Genomic DNA, 14,369 nt, shown 5'->3' on the forward strand with positions numbered 1-14,369 from the left:
TTTTCTTTTGCCCTACCCAGGTACGTGGGGAGTTTCTTGCCTTTTGGGAGGTCTGAGGTCTTCTGCCAGCATTCAGTAGGTGTTCTGTAGGAGTTGTTCCACATGTAGATGTTTTTCTGATGTATTTGTGGGGAGGAAGGTGATCTCCACGTCTTACTCTTCTGCCATCTTGAAGGTCTGTCCAGTAGTAGATTTTTATAGAAAGACCTTAAGCCATCAATGTCCAGAGGTCTATCTCATGCTGAGGTTGGCCATTCTTATGCAGTAGGAAATGGCTTATCAAACTGTGGTCTTGTACCAGGACTCACCACTGCCGAGGCACATTGCAGGTGCAGTGGCGATGCAGAGCGGCTCACCCCCTGCCCACCACCATGTTTCCACTGTACCTGCCCATTTTTTAAATCGGGTTATTAGTTTGCTTTTGATTTGTATGAGTGGCTTATATATTTTGCATTTTAACCCTATATCAGTTAGATGGTTCACAAGTATTTTCCCATTCTGTAGGATGTCTCTTCACTCTGTTGACTGTTTCTTTTGCTGAACAGAAGGTTTTTAGTTTGATGCAGTCTCGTCTATTTTTTACTTTTGTTGTATGTGCTTTTGAAATCTAATCCAAAAGATTGTTCCCAAGACCGAATATGTGATGTTACATGGCAAAGGAGTTTTACATAGTTGTACATAGTGTGAATTATCCTTTGTATGTGTTGCTGAATTCAATTTGATAATATTTGGTAGAGTTTTGCATATATATTCATAAAGGACATTAGTCTGTAGTTTTCTTTTCTTGAATGTCTTTACTTTTTACATTAGACTAAAACTGGTATCATGGAAGGATTTGGAAAGTGTTCCCTTTAATTTTTGGAAGAGTTTTTGTAGAATTGGTGCTAATTCTTCAAATGTTCAGTAAAATTCACCATCAAAGCCATTGGTTCTGGACTTCGCTTTGTCAGAAGTTTAAAAATTCCTACTTTAATCTCTTTACTTGTTATCCTAGGCTGTTCAGATTTTCTGTTTCTTCTAGAACCATTTTCAGAAGTTTGTGTCTTTCTGAGGATTTGTCCATGTCATATAGGTTATCTAATTGGTTGGCATATGGTTGTTCATTGTATTCCTTTATACTCCTTTTTATTGATGTAGAGTTGGTAAAGATGTCCTCCCTTTTATTCCTGATTTTAAGAAATTGAGTTTTTATTGTTGTTGTTGTTGGCTTGGTGTGTCTAGCTCAAGTTATTTTTTCAATATCATTAATCATTTCAAAGACGTAGTTTCAGGTTTGTTGATTTTCTCTGTTGTTTTCTATTTTCTATTTCATGTATTACATGACAAAGGCCTTTGTCTTTTTTAATATAGGTGCTTACTGCTATAAATTTACTTCTAATCACTGCTTTTGCTGCATTCCATAAGTTTTGGTATGTTGAGTTTTAGTTTTTCTTCATCTCAAAGTATTTTCTAATTTCCTTTGAGATTTCTTCTTTGACCCATTAGTTGCTTAGGAGTATATTGTTTAATTTCCACATATTTGTGAGTTTCCTACATTCCCTTGTCTTTATTTGTTCTTTTTAACAATTTCTGTACTTTATTGATGTGCTCTATTTTGTGAGATGTTCTCACATTTCCTTTAAGTCTTTAGACATGTTTTTCTTCAGTCCTTTGAACATATTTATAGTAGTGTACTTACTGTCTTTGTTTAATAGGTCCAACAGTTTTTCCTCAGGGACAGTTTCTGTTTACCACCTCTCTCTTGTGTATTGGCCGTAACTTCCTACTTCTTTGAGTGTCCAGTAATTTTTTGTTGAAAACTGGGCATTTAAAATAATATAATTTGACAACTCTGGAAATCAGATCTCCCACAGGATTTTTGCTCTTTGTTGTTTTGTTTAGTGACTTTCTGGACTAATTCTGTAAAAGTTGTTTTCTTTGCTGTGTGCAGACAATCAAGTGTTGCTCAATTAATTTAGTGGTCAGCTAATTATTGGGCAGAAATGCCAGTGGAGCTAGGCAGTGAGCTAGGGAGCTCTGTGGACCCTCTTTAACAAGGGCTCTGATCTCCCTTAAATTCCTTGACTCCATATGTCTCACAGCCTTTTCTGAGTACCTCTGTATAAATGTGTTGGGTGGGCCATGACTTCAGTGTTCTACCAGGTAGTTTACAACTCTTTCTGGCTTCAAGTCCTCCTTGTATGGAGTTCCAAAGTCAGCCAGAGGTGACAGATTAGATCTTTCTCACATCTTTCCTGGGGATATACACTCTTTTGCACATGTGTGTGGCAATCTAGATTGCCAGGAATATGTCAGAGCTTTTCTAATACCCTCTGAACATTTTTGGCTTTGTTTGTTTATCCTCTTATTTCTTATTAGCCTTAAATGCTAATACTGTCTCAGGTTGCTGTGTTGTTCAACAATTGCAGCTTATTCTTTTTCAAGGGGAGGGTGGCAAAACCCTAGGGAGAGAGTTGTTCACACAGAGTGAGCTCTGAATCAGGTCAGTTAAAGCCATGCTCTCAAACTAGGCTTTTCAGCTAGCTTTCAGACAGAACACATATGAGCACTTCTCTGGGGATGGGGTTTTTGGAGAGTTTTAAACCCATTCTCCCTCGATGGCTGCTAGGCTGATCATTTTCACTGTTACCATAGTTGCAAGGCTGTTGTTTTTCAAGGAGAGCACGAAGCTGGAATAAGAGGATGTGATTATAGTAGGTAAAAATGCCGCAAAGCCTGTTACTTGTTTAGAATTCAGCCATTAAAAAATAAATAAATACTCTTTGGACTTTTGCAATATTTTAGGTAATTTTCAAATATCTGAGAAGTTGATTTTGACAATTTTCCTAGTGTTCTCTTTCTGTTTGTGGATGAGTAACTATCTGGAGGTCTTTAATCTGCTGTTCTGGAAGTGCTTCAGTACCATTAATATTAATTTTTTCTTAGATAATTTTCCAGTAATGTGTATCTTGAAGGTTTGTCAATGCTGTATATGATATTTCTAAAGACTTTCATATCACCACGATAAACTAGCTTTCCTTAAAGTTTTATAAGCAATATTTTTTTAAAAAATATTTATTTATTTATTTGGCTGTGCTGGGTTTTAACTGCGGCACATGGGCTCCTTAGTTGCGGCATGCTTGTGGGATCTAGTTCCCTGACCAGGGCTCAAACCCGTGCTCCCTGCATTGGGAGCACGGAGTCCCAACCAATGTGCCACCAGGGAAGTCCCTAAGCAATATTTTTTGATTTGTTTTTTGTTTTGTCCTAACAGTACAGTAGTTTTTCTTAATCCATTTGGGCTGCTGTAAGAAAATACCATAGACTGCACAATTTATAAACAACAGAAATTTATTTCTAACAGTTCTGGAGGCTGGACGTCCCAGATTGGGGTGTCAGCATGGTCAGGTGTGGGCCCTCTTCCTGGTCACAGACTTCTTGTGGTATCCTCACATGGTGGAAGGGGCTAGGGAGCTCTGTGGACCCTCTTTAACAAGGGCTCTGATCTCCTATTTCTATCCTATAGGGCAGCGGTCCCCAACCTTTTTGGCACCAGGGACCGGTTTTGTGGAAGATAGTTTTTCCACGGATCAGGGTGGGGGGATGGTTTCGGGATGATTCAAGCGCATTACATTTATTGTGTACTTTATTTCTATTATTATTATGTTGTAATATATACTGAAATAATTATACAACTTACCATAATGCAGAGTCAGTGGGAGCCCTGAGCTTGTTTTTACTTGCCACTCACTGATAGGGTTTTGATATGAGTCTGCAAGCAATTGATATATTATGGTCTCTGTGCAGTCAAACCTCTCTGCTAATGATAATCTGTGTTTGCAGCTGCTCCCCAGTGCTAGCATCACCGCCTCAGCTCCACCTCACATCATCAGGCATTAGATTCTCATAAGAAGCATGCAACCTAGATCCTTCGCATGCGCAGTTTACTGTAGAATTCAGGCTCCTATGAGAATCTAATGCCACTGCTGATCTGACAGGAGGCGGAGCTCAGGCGGTAATGCGAGTGATGAGGAGCAGCTGTAAATACAGATGAAGCTTCGCTTGCTTGCCCGCCGCTCACTTCCTGCTGTGCAGCCCGGTTCCTAACAGGCTATGGACTGGACTGGGACCGGTACTGGTCTGTGGCCCAGGGGTTGGGGACCCCTGCCAGAGGGCATTAACGTATGAGTTATTAACATATGAGGATTTAACATATGAGTTTCAGGGACTTCCCTGGCAGTCCAGTGGTTGAGACTCCACAGTTCCACTTCAGGGGGTGTGGGTTCAATCCCTTGTTGGGGAGCTAAGATCCCGTGTGCCACACGGTGTGGCCAAGAAAAGGCAAAAAACAAAAAAGAAAATATGAGTTTGCGGTGTTCACAAACATTCAGCCTATAGCAGTTGGTCACTTTTCTTCTTTTTTCAGAATGTGACATGTTTATTCATTCCACATCACGTTGGAGTCTTTAAAGTGAAGCAATTTATAGAGATTATTGGCTCAGTGACAGGTGAAAATTTGCAGTCTTCGTCCCTGAAGCCTTTGCATCAGATATGTTTATATTTCAGTAGTGTCTGCAAACCTTCCACCAAGAAAGTTGTGATGAACATTAATCCTGGTATGCTATTGGGGGTGCTTACCATTTATCTATTTTTGGTTAATACAGGATTATCTTAACATACTAATGCTTAGCTGTATATATCAAATGTGGTCTAATCTAATGGTTCTCAACTTTTGCGTGCATCTTGGCCTGTTAAAACTTATCACTGTCCTGTGTCCCAGCATTGATTATTAAGTAGGTCTTTGTTGGAACCCAAAGATTTGTATTTCTAACATGTTTCCAGTAGATGCTGATGCTGCCATTTTGAGGATCTCACTTTGACTGGCACTGGTTTAGTGATCTATAAAATTTATTAAATATTTTAATGGTTTTTATATTTTATTCTTTTACTTTTTTGTTTGAGTCTATAATGTAAACTGGTTTTGACCATTCCATGGATTTTCTGGTTGCTGCTGTTTCAACTAATTCTCAGTTATCTCTTATACATTGAACCATATGAAATTGCTGATATTCAACTCTCTTTAATGTATAAAAATTTCAGTTTCATGTGTGCCAACCCAGTCCAAGCTATCATTTTTTAGTTTTTTTGCATGCATTTTTATTACTTATGCATGCATTAGTTTGCTAAATTGTTTTATGTGGATCCATTTATTAAATGAATTATTCATATTTTCTGAATTTGCTTAGGGATTTAGCTTTAAGTTGGAACCAGTGGTCTAGTGTAGTAATTAATTCATGGAAATTCAAAAAATGTATATTTACACTTAATATTCAATTCTCTCAAAGGTATATCCCCTTTGATCAGTAATCGTATGGGGCAGTTTGTGGTGAAAGACTTGGCAAAATACAAGGACCATGCACCTGTTGCAATGCTTCAATCAACCACGACACACATTCACAATCATAACACAAGTAAGGATTTAATAAAGGATGCTCTGATAGCCTTTCCCAATGACTGAGCTGCAAGTATCCGGTCTGGAGAAGAGCATAAACATTTCAGGTAATGTGCTATATTTAAAACCTGAAATTTTGTAAGATACAATGATCAGCGTGACATGCAGAGATCTTATCAGATCCTGCTGTAACAAATTAATGATGGTAATAATAATAATAGTAGTAAAATTTAATTTTCTCTCTTTTTTTTTTTCTTTTACATCAGAGGAGTGGTTGCTGAATGCTATCATCTAACCTCTCATCTCTGTTGCGTACTTGCCAGGACTTGTGAATGGTTTACCAGATGATTCTTAAAATATGCTGTTAACAAGTAGAGAAGAATGATAGAAATAATCACTTTTGGAAATGTATACAGTCCTCAGAGTAGTCATGTTCATTAATTATGGCTGAGAGCCTGAATTTATCTAAGATTGAAAATTTTAAACTGTGATAAACAAGTTGTTCTCACCTTCATTGTCATTATCGTCATCCCTATGGTATCATCTTTGTTCAATCCCCTCAAAGTCACATTTCCAATAACCTTTACCAAAGTGAACTAAAACCTCCCCAATTATAAGGACTATGAGTGATAGTAAGCCTCAATTTAAAAATTACCCCATTTTCAAAGAAATTACTACCGTGTCAATGCTTAGTGAGAATAAACCCAGTCAACCTGGCATCTTTATTTTGGCCATTAGCTCAGGAATGGTTTTTATACATTTGAGGATGAACTGGGTTTCTTTTCTGCCTGCTCATTTAACTGTCTAAACTTGACCATGTCCCTGGGCTTTCTCTACTTGTCTCTTTACCTTTGGTGAGTCTTCAAGTTCACTTACTTTTATAGTCATTTTCTTAAAATACCATTTGATTTTTTTAGTCCATAATTGTTTTATTATCCACAATTGGAAAATTCTGGGTTTTTATATAGTCTATTTTATGATTTTATTTTACAAATTCCATCCACAGCAGTCTTTATCTCTCTTTTTTTACTTGACAAGTACCATAAAACACACAAGCATAAAAATTATGCAGACTCCATTTAAAATAATTATACAGTATAAAAAAAGGAAAACTCCTCCCATCCTGCAGAGGTAGCTGCTGGAAATAATTTTTAAATGTATCATTTTCAGTTCTTTCCTATGCTTATACAAATATATCTCTGTAGAGATATAATGTGTTAATTTAACATTAACATTTTGTTCCTAAGTATTAATCAGATGATTTCAAAATGCCAGGATTTTTTTTGAAGAAGGCTAAAGTAAGCATCCCATGGCCATAATTATTTTTCTCAATTTACTCTTTTCCATGCTAACAGAAATACAAAATTTAGTCCAGTTATCTTCTGGCTAGCAAATAGTAATGAAAATTTAAGTAATGAAATTTTATAGTGTATTAAATTGTTGGTAATTATAATTGCTGTTTTATTTTTAATGCTTTTTACCTTTTCAGTTTTTGAGAAGAAAATAAGGTAAGAATTTTTGTCTAGTTTTATTTAACGCAGTATATGTCTTGTGTTTAGAATAGTGTGTTATAGTAGGCATTCAGTAAAAATTTTTTAAATAAATAAGTGAGGAAAACTGCTTTATTTACCTAGTAATTTTTGTTGTCTGTACTTTGCACATTTTTTTTCTGATGCAAAATATTTATTCCAAGTTAGTTATTTTATGCAGTAGTTTTCCCCCTCAACAGACTTGTGATAACCACATCTTTTAAATCTGTAAATAATGTCATCAAAATAATCTTAATCTTTGAAATCTCACAAAAATGTATATTTTACAATCCACCCTGAATATCAAGGCTGCAAGAATAACACATTTCCTATATCCAAATATTTTACAGCTGTACCCAGAAAGAAAAAAAAAAAAGTGAAAAAACCGTATTTGCTGGGTTAAGGGCTAATGTTACCCAAGCAGCCAGAAATAAACTAAAATATCCAAATTATTAGCATTAATTTAATACAGTTATAACTTCAATAGTCACTTTGTCATTGACAGTGATTGCTTGAGCACAGGGGTGAGTGCCCCAAGGGCTGGTAGTAGAAGCTGCTGCTGCAGACCAGTGTCTCCTCCTCTCTGCCCTGCCAGCTCCCACCTGTGCATTGCCCCATATATACTGTGTGTATGTGTGTGTGTTTTAAAAATCTTTCCCACCACACAAAGTTCTATTAAGCAGATAGCAGGGAAGAACAACAACAAAAGCGAAACAAGCCAATCGCTCGCTCTCTCTTTGGGATATGATTATTTCCCTTGTGCGTGAAGTATTCAACAACAGCATAAGAAAAGGAAAAGAATGATTTCTTCTGTATAACCCCTAAACACACAAGCTGAGTTTACTGGGTCAGATTTAACAGTAAGCATTTATATGCCTACTTCCAGGCATCGTCATCAGATGTTTCACTGCTACTTGTTTCCGTTTCTGAGTCCTCAAACTCTGCTTTACAAGTGTTTCTCCAAGGGGAGAATAGGCTAGAACTTCGGCTCTGCAAGAAGCCATTCTTCCCAAAGCCATTTCTTCTCAGCTCTTCTGTCTTCATGTGGAACTCTTTGAGCTCATCCGCTGTGAGGGGAAGGCAATTCTCATCATTTTCAGGATACTCCTGCCATCCCATTGCTTTCAGTAACCTGTGCTCTGCTTCCAAAGAGTGAGAGAGGACCTCCCCTTCGTCTTCTATGGGGAGAGCAAGACCATTCTGATGACAGCCTTCCTCTCCATTTTCTTTTGGTTCAGGTGTGCTGTTGTCCTCTGAATCCTCCAGCTTCTCACAGTCTCTGCTCAATGAGAAGTCTCCATTCCGGTCATCCTTCAGAGTCTTCAGGAACTTGCTCTTCCTGTCAGTAGTTCAGCAGGTCAACTTGGTCAGACGAGAGGAGCTGATCTCAATTGGAGGAGTGGTGCTGGTGGGGCTCTCTTTGGGAGAGCTTAAAACTATACCACCAGCCAGTACTACTGGTTTGGTAACAGACTGGACTGGTAAAAGCAGACTCCCGACTAGAGGAAAGGGATCCTGATTTGTGTTCCATTCTGTTAGCTTTCCACGCACTGGGCTTGGATGGAGGTGGTACAGGCTTAGGAACCAGGTTCTTATAGACACTTGGAACCATGGCTGACAATTTGTTTCCGTTTGCATGGTGAGATCCTGAGGAGGTGAATGCAGCAGAGAAGGCAGCAGCAGGTTCTTCTTTGGTAACTTTTTTGATGGCTAGCATTTTGGAGGGCTGCTTGGCTCTAGGTGGGTTTCCCACACTCCAGAAGGGGTCCCAATAGGTCTGCATGGCTGATTCTGTTTGCCAGCTTCTGGATTCAAAGAAGGAAAGTCGTCTTCTTCAAACTGCAACTTTTCTACCTTATCATCTTTCTTCTCTTCCCTAATCTCTGTAGGTGGCTTTTCCTGAAAGGCACAGCCTTTCCGGGAGTTGAAGCTGCGATTCCAGTGGCCATGGTTCCCTGTGCCACCCCCACTACGCTGGCCCATGCCATTGTGACCTCGGGAAGAGCCGTGCCAACCAGATAGGTTCCCTGTGATTCCAGCATATGCTCCCTTAGAGACACCAGAGTCCACGGAATCGTGCCGGAACAGGGAGGGCTGGTGCCAGGAATCTCCTGTCGTTCGTAGAGGTCCATTGTTAAAAAAGCCATCAGAGGAATTATGTCGACTACGGCTTACTCCACATCTACTATCTCCTCGGGGTAGGTGCTCTCCGTGTTTTTCAAAGGTGGCCGTAGGTGACTTAGCTGACTGTGGTGTTGAGAAATTAAGCCAAGCAGGAACAAAATCATGCTGCGCCATTTAGGTCCAGTGTCTCTTTTCAACAAGGTGAGGCATCCAACCTCATGGCCGGGATCCCAGAGCGTAACCTCTGTGGTCCTGTTTCCTGAACTCCTTGAGAATGCCGGCTGGATTTCCACGAGGTTCTCTTGTTAAAAGGGTACTTAAAATTAGGCTGGCTGGCAGCACACCTTATGATGAAGCACAAAGAAGCCAGGCTCTGTGTGGATCAATTTCTCAGTCCCCTCAATTGCTCATCTTAAACTACCTAGATCCTGACACGTTTCAGAAAGGGGAAAGGGGAAGGGGGAAGGGAACATAAAAAGTATTTGTTACATTTAAAAAATGGGGGAAGGGGAAAGAGCTGTATCAATGTTCACCTCATTCAACTTCCTTGAGGGATGGCCCTATGATGTTGCTTAAATAGATAATACATGGACATTTGCACATTGAATTCAAACACTGTTCACAAAAAGGTCATAGCTTAGAAAGACAGATGGACTTTTGTCTGGGCAAATAATGTCATTGAAGTGATAGATCAAAAATAAAACACTGAAGAGCTATAAAAGATCTTCTGAGTAGTCAACTCTAGTAGCAAAGCATCTACATTACAAAGCCCTTAATTTACAAATCTCATTATTCTTACACAGCTGCTAAAAATAGTGTGCAGGTATGTATTTATATATGACTTATCCTTCAAAATCTAAGGACATAAGAAACCTGTTTAAAAAAAAAATCAGACAGGAACTTGATATGCTTTTCCCTCCGAAGAATAACAGCTCTCAAGGCAAATTTCTTCGTATAAAGCTCTCAAATGTTTCTTCTATTTCTTTGGTCTTCACTGTTTATAAATTCACAGCAAAATTAAAACAAGTAGAAAGATAGGACTTAAGGAACATAGTAATTTTTGTTGTTTGTACTTTGCACATTTAAAAAAAATCACCTACTCAAAGTTGCAGAGGTATTTCTTAAAGTTTATTCTTTAAGGAGCTGATAAGCATTTAGATATGTTAGTAACCAGCTCTTTGTCACTTCAGGCACCTCCTGTACTACTTCTTTTTAAGTCCCTCCTTTTCTCCTTGTTACAGAGATAGGGACTTCAGATATAGGAATTATTTCTAGGTTCTAAAGGTGGTTAAGGATCCCAGAGCCTGAAGGGAGATTTAAATATATCAACAGCTATCTGAGTAACAAAGCATTTGTTTCTCTCTTATTGCCTCACTCTCTTAAAGACTTTAACTCAGTTCAAGCTGTATTACTGTTACCACTGAGGAATTATCAAAAACAGGAAGAAATATTAGATATTAGATTAAATTTCATTTGACTGTATATCACTACTAGGTTTATACTTAGGAGTTAATTATTAAGGGTGAGAATCTCAATGATTAATAAAATTTGCTGAAGACTGAGGTAGCCTAAGGCCAAAAGGTGTGAATAATTGTACTTTTTGTTTTTATGGAAATATGTGGTAGGTGAAAGGACGTGCATGCACCCAGTTGAGTGAATGTGAGATGTAGAGTAGTTTGCAGTTCTTCTTTGGATTTTTTTTCTCTGTATAGATTTATTGCTGATGGTTATTTCATAAACTCTGAGATATTAAGAAAGCATGATTTAACAAAAGGATTCATTATTCTATATATTCTTTTATGATTTTTATCACAGTGATCTAAAAGTAATTAACTATTAGGAAACACTAATCAGATTCAGATCTAGTTCCATCTGTAATCTAGAACTGCCCAAATTGCCTACTTGACTAATACTCCAAGAGTGGGTTTAGGGTAGGTGCTACTTCTTCCCAATGACCTTAGGGATTTCCTGTGATTAGGTTAAGAAGAAAATTAGATATCATTCTGTTTCTACATGTAATAATGTCTTGGTATATAAAAGGACTAGAATCTGTCCTGTTCACCATTCTGTGCCCAACTCCTGGCATAGGAGGCGCTCAGTAAATACTGATTGAATAAATGCATATATATACACCTAAATATTAACATGTCTTGCTCATATTGTAGGACGATTTTCACAAAGATTCCAAGATATAACTATGTGGATCCTGATTTTGCATATACTAAATTTGAAAAAATAGAAAAGAAAGCACATGAAAAGCACTATGCAGGATACATTAAATATTTAAGAAATGTGCACCTGCAGAAAGAAGAACAGAGGTAAAGTTCACTTCCTCAAACAGTGTGAAACAGAGCATGGTGCCTGTAGAGCCAGAATTTTTTTCTTTACTCTTTACGTTCTTTTTAGTGATTTAAGTGACTTTTCATTTATGAAAATAGCAAAACATTGAACTACTTTAACTGCATTTATTTTCCTTTTTACTTTTGATTTGGGAATGTCTTGGGTGGGCTTCCCCAGAAGCAGATTCTGAGACAGGAATTCCAGCACATGTGATTTTTGGAGAATGCTCTTTTGGGAGAGACCTGCACAATACGAGGAAAGCAGGAGAGGGCAGAAGAGAGAACTCAGAAATAATGTGTTTCAAAGAAAGTTTACTCTCAGCCTGATACCTAGGGTCTTTTGAGCATAAATTATACCATGTTGTTGTTCCTGCCTTGAGTCTTTGACTGTGAGCTGTCCTTGGGTATGGTAGGGTGGGCATAGCTTCCTTGAGGAGGTGTTTGAGAATGGGGTCCCCTCAACAGAGAGCAATTTTATGCAGATTAGTGCTTCTGTCTGCTTCAGTGGATCTGAGTGGGTCAGTAACAGCATGTACTATGGGAATATTTGGATTTACTGATGTATTTTCTAAAAGACTTAGCCTCAGTTAATTATTATTATGATTTCACTAGGAAACACATGTACTCATGTAATGATACAGACATAGTATTACAGCCAGCATCGGGTCTAAAGTCACCCACACTCTCAGAAGTGGAAATAGAAGAGTTATCTTCAGCACAGCGTCGGATCAAATGTAACCAATTGCTAAGTACCAGAAATATAGCATCCACGGAGGCAAAGTCTTTGAGAAGAAAGGCATGTGCAATATTTTACATTTTATTATACCATGAGAATTCTTAAAATATCTTCTGCTATTATTGAACAATTAATTTTGGAATAATGTGATTTCTCACAGGTTCTCAAAGGGCTTAAATCAGACCCATCCTCACCCCATGAAAAACATGATTGCAGCTTAATCTTGACACCAAAGCAAATTCATCAAGTAATTGTTGGTAAGAATCTATAAAAACCTACTGAACAATTTTAACAGATTTATTGAAGTATAATTTATATTACATAAAATTCACCAGGTCAACGCATGAAAATCAATGAATTTCAGTGAATTTACAGGTTTATGCAACCGTCATCACAATTCAGTTTTACAGTGCTGCCATCACCCTCATGTCTATATGCAAGTTACTCCCAATTCCCAGCCCTAGCCCAAGGCAACCATTAATTAGCTTTCTATCTCTATAGATTTGCCTATTCTGAACATTTCATGTAAAAGGAATCATATAATATGTGGTTTCCCTTATATTGTTTCTTTAGCTTAGCATAATGTTGGTAAGGTTCATCCATGTGGTAGTAGGTATAAATATTCTGTTCCTTTTTGTATCTAAATAGTATCTCATTTTATTAGGAATACCACATTTTGTTTATCCATTTACCAGTTGATGGACATTGAGCTATTTCCAGTTTGAGGCTATTGTGAATATTGCTGCTCTAAACACATATAATTCTTCGAGTGAACATATGTTTTTATTTCTTTTGGTTAGATTCCTAGGAGTAGAATTGCTGAGTCATATGGTAAGTTTGTGTCTAACTTTTAAAGAAATTGCCAAAAATTTTCCCCAGTGACTGCACCAAGTTACAATCCCTCCAACAGTGTATGAGGGTTACAGTTTCTCCACGTTTTCACTAGCATTTGTTATTTTCTGTCTTTTTGATTACAGCCATCCTAGCGGGTGCAAAATGTTCTCTCATTGTGATTTTGATTTGCATTTCCTTTTCGACTAAGATGTTGAATATATTTTCATGCATTTACTTAGAGGTACAACTATTTAAATTGTATATCTTCTTTGGAGAAATGTCTTTGCCCAATTTTTAATTTGAATATTTACCTTCTCATTATAGAGTTGTAGGAATTGTTTATGTATTCTGAATACAAGTTTTTTATCAGATATATGATTTCCAAATATTTTCCCTAAGTCGGTGGCTTGGTGTTTTGTTTTTTTTTAATTTTCTTTTCATTTTCTTAATAATGTTGTTTAAAGCACAGAAATTTTTAATTTAAATGAAATTGAATTTACTAAATTTTTTACTTTTATAGATCATGCTTTTGATATCATGCCCAACAATCTCCAGCTAGCTCAAGGTCACAAATATTTTCTATTTCCTTTTAAACATTTTATATTTTTAGATCTTATGTTTAGGACTACAATTCCTTTTTATGTTTTAAAAATTTTTGTTTATGGTATGAGTTGAGTCTAAATTCATATTGTTATATATGGATATTCAATGGTCCCAGCACCATTTGTTGAAAATACTATCATTTCTCTTTGAATTGCCTTGACACCTTTGTCGAAAATCAAATGACCAAATGTGTCAAGGTTTGTTTCTGGATTCTTAATTCTGTTCCAGTGATCTGTATGTCTATCCCAATGACAATTCTGTATTGTCAATAAGTAGCTTTATGGTAAGTTTTGAAATCAGTAAGTGCAAGTCCTCCAAATTTGCTCTTCTTTTTCAGGATTGCTTTGCTTATTCTAGGTATAAATAGGATCTTATTAGACCCACTTTGTCTGTCTTGTTCTTGTATCTCTGTCTTAATATTTCTGGCTCACCTCTGTATTGCTTGCCTCAACCAGTACTGAAACCTCAAAATTCATGCGACATTGAGGCAGAGTACTCAGGAAGTTCTTGCCTCAGTAGTGGAGAATAATTATTACTATTTAGAGCACTGCTCTGGACCCGGGTAACATTCATAAAAGAAAGATCCGGAAGGACCAATCTGTGTTAAGGTAACTTCCAGAGCAGAGCTCAAGAATATTATAGGAATATGAAAAAATATCCAGTACCTAATGAGGTAAAATTTACTATATTGACATCCAAACAAAGATTACAATACATAAGAAGAAGCAGGAAAATACAACCCATAATAAAGAGAATTATTAATCAGTTAAATC

The 14,369-nt window shown here is 37.3% G+C and overlaps 2 pseudogenes; both read right to left on the bottom strand.

Annotated features, from left to right (window-relative positions):
- LOC112062381 (leucine repeat adapter protein 25-like) overlaps nt 1-5,952 on the bottom strand; it is a 17,351-nt pseudogene extending 11,399 nt beyond the window's left edge.
- Nucleotides 5,953-7,789: 1,837 nt separating this feature from the next.
- LOC102994590 (vasculin-like protein 1) lies at nt 7,790-9,496 on the bottom strand (annotated as a pseudogene).
- Nucleotides 9,497-14,369: the final 4,873 nt, after the last annotated feature.

Source organism: Physeter macrocephalus, chromosome 21 (genome assembly GCF_002837175.3).
Source record: "Physeter macrocephalus isolate SW-GA chromosome 21, ASM283717v5, whole genome shotgun sequence".
Classification (NCBI taxonomy): Eukaryota; Metazoa; Chordata; class Mammalia; order Artiodactyla; family Physeteridae; genus Physeter; species Physeter macrocephalus.